Here is a 9,045-nt window from a genome sequence, read left to right as displayed (position 1 = left end):
CTAAGGTGTTATGTTAACCGTTGCCGTATTATACGATTAATCTGAATTCACGCGAGAAAACTAATCTTTGCGGGGGTTTTTTTTTATCGTAAAGTTTCAATGGTAACTCCAATCGAGACGAAACAAGAGACGTTTCGATCGAGATTTGAAGTAGAACACAAAGATGGAGGTAAGGGCGAGTAGGAGCAAGCGAAGGCGTTTAGACGAGTCTTACTTATTTTCGTCGTAAAATCTCAACGGAAACTCCGATTGAGACGAAACGAAAAGCGTTTCAATCGGGATTCAAAAGAGAACACAAAGGAGGAGCTTTTTTAGGCCTCACAGGTCTCTATGTAGCGAGATGGAGGTCTGACAGGTCGCTATATATCGAGTAGAAGTAAGCCAAGAAGAGTCCTACTTGTTTTCATCGTAAAATCTCAACGGAAACTCCGATTGAGACGAAACGAAAAGCGTTTCAATCGGGATTCAAAAGAGAACACAAAGGAGGATATTTTTTGAGGCCTGAACGGTTGCTATGTAGCGAGCTGGAGGTCTGCCAGATCGCTACGTAGCGAGTGGAAGCAAGCCAAGAAGAGTCCTACTAGTTTTCCTCGTAAAATCTCAATGGAAACTCCGATTGAGACGAAATGAAAAGCGTTACGATGAGGATTCAAAATAGAATGCAAAGGAGGACCCTTTTTAGGCCTGACAGGTCGCTACATAGCGAGTGGAGAGTTGGCTTGAGCTCAGTCGCTACGTAGCGACCGAGCCGTGTGCGTGCTCGTAGCGACCGAGCCGTGTGCGTGCTCGGTCGCTACATAGCGACCGAGCTGTGTGCGTGCTCGGTCGCTACGTAGCGGCTGAGCTGTGTGCGTGCTCGGTCGCTACGTAGCGACTGAGCTTGGCTGGAGCTCGGTCGCTACGTCGCGACCGAGCTGTGTGCGTGCCCAGTCACTACGTAGCGACTGAGCTTGGCTTCAGCTTGGTCGCTACGTAGCAATCGAGCCGTGTGCTTGCTATGTCGCTCGTAGCGACCGAGCTGTGTAATCGATTTGTTGCGCTTTCTTTTTCCGCGATTAACCTAGGGGTTTTCTTTTGTTCAGTAATGAGCCAAACTTACGGGATTTGATAAGATTTATCGTTTCCCTTTATGTTTGAAAAGAGAAATCGCGAGCTCATTTCAATGCACTTCCTGTGGCAAAAAGTCGCTTTTTCGACCTGCTCGAACGCTTCGGTGTTGAGGTTAACCGCGGTAACGTTCGCTGCTGGAGTGCTTCCAACGTTGTCATCGACGACATTGCCGTCGCGAGTTTGTTGGTTGTTGAGATCGTCAGCTGACATGTCCGATCGAGCGTTTGTGGCTGAGAGTTAGATTGATTTGTGCCCCCCCTCCTTCTAGCGCTAAACTGTGGGAACCAAAATTCGCACTGTCGATTTAGGTTTAAATTAGGAAACTAGGAAAACCATCCCAGAGGTCCCGGATCTCTACGAGAGCCAACGGCAAGTGACCAAATATATGCGGAAATCATGAAAAGATAACAAATGAGTTTAGAGAAAACAGTAGATCTTATTTCGAGTCCGCGTGAGAGCGTTGCGATCATTACAAGAGATCATAAAAGATTTGGATGCAAAGGCTGTCAGCGAGTTACCTAGTTCTAGCGGCCTAAAAGCTCAAACTTAGTTAACTCGTAGCTCGATAACAAAAGACGAAGAAAATACAGAAAAGGTTTTTGATTGATTTCGGACTGAACCTTATGAAAGGCTGCCTACGTACCCCTTTCGAGGATCAAGCCGAACGTAGTTAAAGAGTGAACCAAGAGATCGAACTTCTTGTGCACGTTCGTCTGGTAATCGGGTGCCAGTCATGGAAACAGAGCATGTCGAGAATAATGCCTCAGAGTTTCTAAGTGCCGAGAGTTCTGAGTCTAAAAAGTTGTCCCTCATGCCTCTCGCCTAGAACTCCTTATATACTCGCTCCTAGGTCAGTTTACGCTTTTTCCCTTCTGCCTTTAAGCCTTCATAGCCTAAAAATAGAGATATTCCATTTTTCCCGATCTTCGTAATTATCTTCAAAATTTCGTATTTATCTGTGGAAACTTGACATTTATCTATCCTTGCGAACCAAGCGTAAACCGTCCCACGGTTTACGGGCTGCTGGTTAAGAAATCGTAAGGTGGGCTTCGAGTCATGCCTTAGGTCCCTTTGGGCCGTCTTTCGACTTGAAGCGTTTATTACGACTTCTTTCGATAAAAACGAACTTTCCGCGGTTTTTATCGTAAAGTTTTATTGATGACTTCGAATGGCGGAAAACATGAAATGGGTTCGCTACGGTATTCGGGAGACAGCATCGAAGGGTAGACGAGAATGAATGGATTCGTGTCGTATCGACTTTTCGGAAGAGCTCGGTCGCTACGTAGCGACCAAACGGAACGCATGCTCGTTCGCTACGTAGCGACCGAGCGGGACGGACGCTCGGTCGCTACGTAGCGACCGAGCGGGATAGACGCTCAGTCGCTACGTAGCGACCAAGGTTAGCTCGAGCTCGGTCGCTACGTAGCGACCGAGCGAGACAGACGCTTGGTCGCTACGTGGCGACCGAGCTTGGCTTGAGCTAACCTTGCTACGTAGCGACCGTGCGCCCTTTTTCGGGATTTTCTCCGATGTCTCGTGTTTCTTCCGCAGGGCTCTTCGTACGAATAAATCTTTTCCGAAGATTTATTTTTCGTAAAAACGTTCATGCCGATTTTTACGGACTTTCAGACATTGAATCCGTCGTGACCGGTTTTGATCCCAACATGGGTTTCGGCCGTACATCGATCGACGGAATAACAACAAGATCGAGCGACGTGTCAACGGAAACATCATCCGACACTGCACTACAGACATCGGGCGACGGGTCGACAGAAAAATTGATCGACACTCTGCTACCAATATCTGTAGACGCTATCCCGCCGGAAGCAGGTAAGTATGTTCTTACCTATTTCAATAATGGAAAAGTAGTTCTAGGAGATCAAAAAGGTTGAGTATGCAACGCATCAAACCAAATTAATTATAGACATAGGGCTCCAATTCCTATTGGAATAGCTGTTGTTTTGAATGCTGGACAGGAGTATCACCGAACGCTTGGAGATTGCAACAGACCTGATCGGTTCTACACTAAAAGGTCTGTGATCCGCCCTCCAGCATTTCAAAGAAAATACTTTGAACTGAAACCCAAATATTTCTCTCTTGTAGGTCAACACCCCTTTCATGGTCTTCCTCATTAAAACCCCATAGACCATATCGAAGCACTTGATACTTTGTGTCTAACATCAAGGTGCATGGAGTCTCCGAAGACCACCTATTTTGCAAACTCTTCCCGCACTCCCTTGCTGGAGATGCGACGCACTCGCTGAAACAATTGCTGCCAAGATCTTTGACTTGCTGGAGTGATATCAAAAGCGTCTTCCTCAACAACTTCTTCGATGATGCACGATCCGAGGAATTTAGGAATAAGATCTATAATTTTTCTCAAGGCACTACTGAAGCTTTTAAGGCTTCTTGGTTGAGATTTAGAGCCTACCAGCGAGACTGCCCACAACATGGTTTTCCCGAAATCCAGCTACTTAATATTTTCTTCATAGGTCTCGACTGGACATACCAAGCGATTTTGGACGCTGTGAGTCAAGGAAACTTCATAACCAGGACCCCTGAAGAAGCTACTAGGCTCATTGAAAATGTGGCCTCTAGCACTTGTGCCGAGAAGACTGATCTCAAGAGGAGGAAGATGGTCGAGAATTCGAATGGAGATCGGATATCTAAGGTGAAAGAAACGTCAGATTCAGTTCATGCTTTTGTGATTTGAGATGAGCAAGTTCTGTTTACCGATGAGAGTCAGACCTTTCTACGTGAAGGAGATGAAGAAGAGCATGTAGACCTCATCGATGAAACTAGCTTTCACAAACAAAGACTTGCCGATCAGCAGCGAAACATGAGCTTCACAAGGACCTACAAGGCAGAACATACTCATAAGAGCAAGCTGAAATCTATGATGGGACAGGTTCTAAAAGGCCATCAAAAAATGAGTGCGGTTCTCAATGAAAAATTGGATTCCGTGTATTCTGATTTACATGATAAATTTGAAACTTTGAATGACCATGTCAAGAAATTGGATAGCCAAGTTGCGCATAACGCTGGGTTTGTCAGAAGGGATGAAGGATTCCTTCCTGGAAGAACTGACACCATCCCGAAACGTCAAGTTTGTGTAAGAAGTGGAAAACGCCTTACCCCGAGCACCATAGAAATCAATTCTGCAGAAAAACCCCTTGAAGCTGAAAAGGCAATGATTAACCTCGATGAAGAAGAGGAGGAGTCGGAAGAAGATGTGTAAATCGATCGACAAGAAGGGAATAATGTCGATCGACCGACTATAATAAATATCGATCGACAAACTGGAAACAATGTCGATCGACACTCGATTCCTGCCAAACCAGCAGTAGAGAGAGTGTATAGGACTTTACCCCCCCCCCCCCCCNNAACAGGTCGTAGACTAAGCGAGAATTGGAGAAAGCGATTTGCAAGAAAGCATTTGAAAAAATCACGGTCGAGATGGCACTCAGCGATGCTGTTCAGATTTCTCCCCCAATCAAGAAGTACGTGAAAGATATGGTGACCAGAGGTTTCCAACCATCGGAAGAGAGTGTGATGATGGTTTCTGGGCGAGTAAGCGCTATGATTCAGGAAAGAATCCCAATTAAACAACCTGACCCTGGTAGTTTTGTTTTGGATTGCAACATCCACAATGATCGGTTCCAGAGATCTCTATGTGATCTAGGCTACAGTGTGAACTTAATACCTTATTCCGTTGCAGTAGCCCTCAGGTTAACTCAATTCAAGCCCACAAATATTACTCTCGTTTTGGCTGATAGATCTATTAGGATTCTTGAAGGTATTCTGGAAGACGTGCCCATAAGGATAAATGAATTTCATATACCTATAGACTTTTTAGTGCTTAAATATGGGCATGAACCTAAGGACCCTCTTATTTTGGGAAGACCATTCTTGGCCACAGCCGGTGCGATAATTGATGTTAGAAAAGGGCGTATATGTCTTAACATCGGATATTTGTCAATAAATTTGACATGGAAAACCTGGTCAAGAAACCTTTGATCGATGGCCGAACTTTACTTGTTGATGACTTATCCGAGGAAGTTGACCAATCTTTCATGGATATGTATTCTAACAATCCTTTAGAAAAAACTCTCGCAGCTCCTGAAAGCGACATTTTCGGTATATATGACCGAGCTGTAGAGTATAACAGATTAATGGATGCTACTGAAGAGATCATGAAAGTCGACGTAAACGAAGAAAACAAAATTCCATCCAATGTCGACAGATGTTTCAGACACAGTGACCACCATTCTCATTCATCGGACAGCTAGGGTTCGGAAAAAATGTCGAACGTTGAATTCAAACAACTTCCAGCTGGACTCAAATATGCTTTCCTCTACAATAACTCCTTTCCTGTCATAGTCAATAGAAACCTAACTAGTGGAGAACTAACTTTGTTGCTAAATAAGCTGCGCAAGTATCACAAAGCTCTTGGGTATTCTCTCGATGACGTTCCCGGTATCTCGCCCGATTTATGCATGCATAGGATACACTTGGAAGACGAGTCGACATCATCTGTTGAGCATCAGAGAAGACTGAACCCAAATCTGAAAGAGGTGGTTCAGAAAGAGATAATGAAACTGCTAAATGAAGGAATTATCTATCCAATTTCAGATAGCAACTGGGTCAGTCCAGTACACGTGCTTCCTAAGAAAAGAGGAGTGGCAGTGGTAAAGAATGATAAAGACGAGCTGATTCCTACGAGAACTGTTACTGGTCACAGGATGTGCATAGACTACAGGAAGCTCAATGCTGCTACAAGAAAATATCATTTCCCTCTACCATTCATAAATCAGATGTTAGAAAGGCTTGCACACCACAAGTACTACTGTTTTCTAGATGGGTATTCGGGGTTCTTCCAGATTCCTATCCATCTGGACGACCAAGAAAAGATCACATTCACTTGCCCATATGGTACGTTTGCATACCGCAGGATGCCTTTTGGGCTTTGTAATGCTCCTGCTACCTTCCAGAGATGTATGATATCTATCTTCACAGATATGATCGAGGATTTCATGGAGGTCTTTATGGATGATTTCTCGGTGTATAGATCCGATTTTACATCATGCCTTAACAACTTGTGTAAAGTATTAGCAAGATGTGAGGAGAAGAATCTCGTCCTGAATTGGGAGAAATGCCATTTTATGGTAAATGATGGAATTGTTCTGGGGCACAAAGTTTCAGCAGCTGGTATAGAAGTAGATCGAGCTAAAATCGAAGTTATGACCGGTCTGCCAACACCCACCAACGTGAAAGACATGAAGAGTTTTCTTGGGCACGCTGGTTTCTACAGGAGATTCATAAAGGAATTCAGCAAAATCGCCAGACCACTCAAAGCCCTCCTATGCAAAGAAGTGAAATTTTACTTCACACCAGAATGCGTAAAAGCTTTCTAAGAAATAAAGAAAGCCTTAATAATTGCCCCCGTCGTACAAGCACCTGACTAGAATCTTCCTTTCGAAATTATGTTCGATGCGAGCGATTTCGCTGTAGGAGCAGTTCTAGGTCAAAGGAGAGACAAAAAGCTACATGTTGTTTACTACGCAAGTTGAACTCTCGATGAGGCACAAAGGAATTATTCAACAACAGAAAAATAACTACCTGCTGTAGTTTATGCATTTGAAAAATTCCGCCAATACATAGTCGGTTCGAGAGTCATTGTTCATACCGACCACGCTGCAATAAAATTTTTGATGCAGAAGAAAGATGCGAAACCACGACTTTTGCGATGGATCCTGCTACTCCAAGAATTTGATATAGAGATTAAAGAAAAACGAGGAGTAGAAAACGGAGTGGCATATCACCTTTCCCGAATAGGAGTAGAGGATGACATCCCTATCGACGATTTCTTGCCAACAGAGAATGTTTACCAAACGGATTCATCATTCGTTGGTAACGTATGTCTTACATCCGAGGAGCCATCAATGGACACCAGCGATGCTATGTCGAACGCCACTCCTGATGATCAAGGCCAAGAAACTTTACTTGTAACCCTCACTATTGATATAAAAGTCAGTGTCGCCTGCAACGCCTTGCATCCTGAATACGATTCTCCCGGAGATAGAATTTTAAGTCTGGAGGTGCATGCAGTCGAAAGAAGTCTAAGGGATAGATCTTGGTACGTTGAAATAGTAAACTATCTAGCCGCTGACGTAGAATTTGAAGAGCTAAAATGTTATAAAAGAAAAAAGTTTTTTTAGAGAAGTTAGGAGATATCACTGGAATGAACCATACCTCTACAAAAATTGCTCTGACGGGATATATAGACGTTGTGTTGCCTCAACTAAAACTCCAGACAATTTATTCCAGTGCTATGGATCCGACTACGCGGGACATTTTGCGACCTTTAAAACAGTATCCAATATTCTTCAAGCAGGATTCTGGTGGCCAACTATGTTTCGCGATGCTCATGCATTCATAGCACAATGCGACAGATGTCAACGAAGAGGAAAATCAGCAAAAGACACGAAATGGAAAAGAAATCTATTCTTGAGGTAAAAGTCTTTGATTGCTGGGGGATAGACTACATGGGTCATTTCCCTTCCTCCTACGGGAACAAATATATCCTAGTTTTTGTCGATTATGTGTCAAAATGGGTCGAAGCAGTAGCTTCCCCAACAAATGACGCGTCTGTAGTTATCAAGCTTTTCAAGAGCATTATTTTTCCAAGATTTGGAGTTCCTCGAGTAGTCATAAATGACGGTGGCTCCCACTTTATTAACAAAGTTTTTGAAGGATTACTCCAGAAGAACGGAGTTCACCACAGAGTTGCTACACCTTACCATCCATAAACAAATGGACAAGTAGAAGTCTCAAATCGATAGATCAAAGAAATCCTAGAAGACACCGTAGGAATTTCTAGGAAAGATTGGTCTAGAAAACTAGACAATGCACTTTGGGCTTACCGGACTGCATTCAAAACTCCATTAGGAACAACCCCATTTCACCTGCTCTGTGGAAAATCTTGTAACCTACCAGTTGAGCTAGAACACAAGGCAACATGGGCAGTAAAACTATTAAATTTCGACATTAAACCAGCTGCCGAAAGGAGACTTTTACAGCTTAACGAGCTGGATGAAATCATACACTTAGCCTATGAGAACTCAAAAATTATAAAGAGAAGACAAAAGCATACCATGATAAAAAGATCATCTCCAGACACTTCGAACCAAATGATCAAGTGTTGTTATATAATTCTCGGCTAACGCTGTTTCCCGAAAAACTCCGATCTCGTTGGTTAGGTTCTTTCACTGTTGTGGATGTCAAACCTTATGGAGCCATTACACTTGTAAATGATAAAGGGGAGGAATTTAAAGTGAATGGACAACGAGTGAAACATTTTTGGGCTAAATAACAAAATAGCAGACCTTTACATTTAGGCCTTCCTGATAATTAGACAGATCGGATCTTAAGTCAAGCTCAAGACTTAAAATAAACGATGAATGGGAGGCAACCCATTTCTATATATATATATATATATATATAAAGATCCTAGTAGACGATTGCCAATAATATCGACCGATGAGACCCTGCCGATATCGTTCGACATAACATCACCTGCCGCGACCGATGAAAACATCTTCACATCGATCGACATCTATTCTGGTCTGGTATATCATTCTTACTTGTTAAATTGAGTCCTTTTGCTTTAGTTATCACCATAACTCCGACTGAATTTACACTGGGGACAGTGTAGTTTATGTATGGGAGAAGGTTTACTGATATTAGTTTATTTCATGAGTCTTATTAAAATATTTTTAAAAAAGATGTTTTTATTGAGTCAAGAAGGGGACAATGAACTTATTGATTTTGCTTCTTATCTAACCACACCATTCTAGGCTTACTAGTTGCAGATAAAACTAAAGATACCAAAGTGGTTCAACATGTCAACTATGTTACACTTGCTTAGAATGTTTG

Source organism: Brassica oleracea, chromosome C7 (assembly GCF_000695525.1).
Source record: "Brassica oleracea var. oleracea cultivar TO1000 chromosome C7, BOL, whole genome shotgun sequence".
NCBI lineage: Eukaryota > Viridiplantae > Streptophyta > Magnoliopsida > Brassicales > Brassicaceae > Brassica > Brassica oleracea.
The sequence above is the reverse complement of the archived record's forward strand: the minus strand, read 5'-3'. Positions refer to the sequence as shown.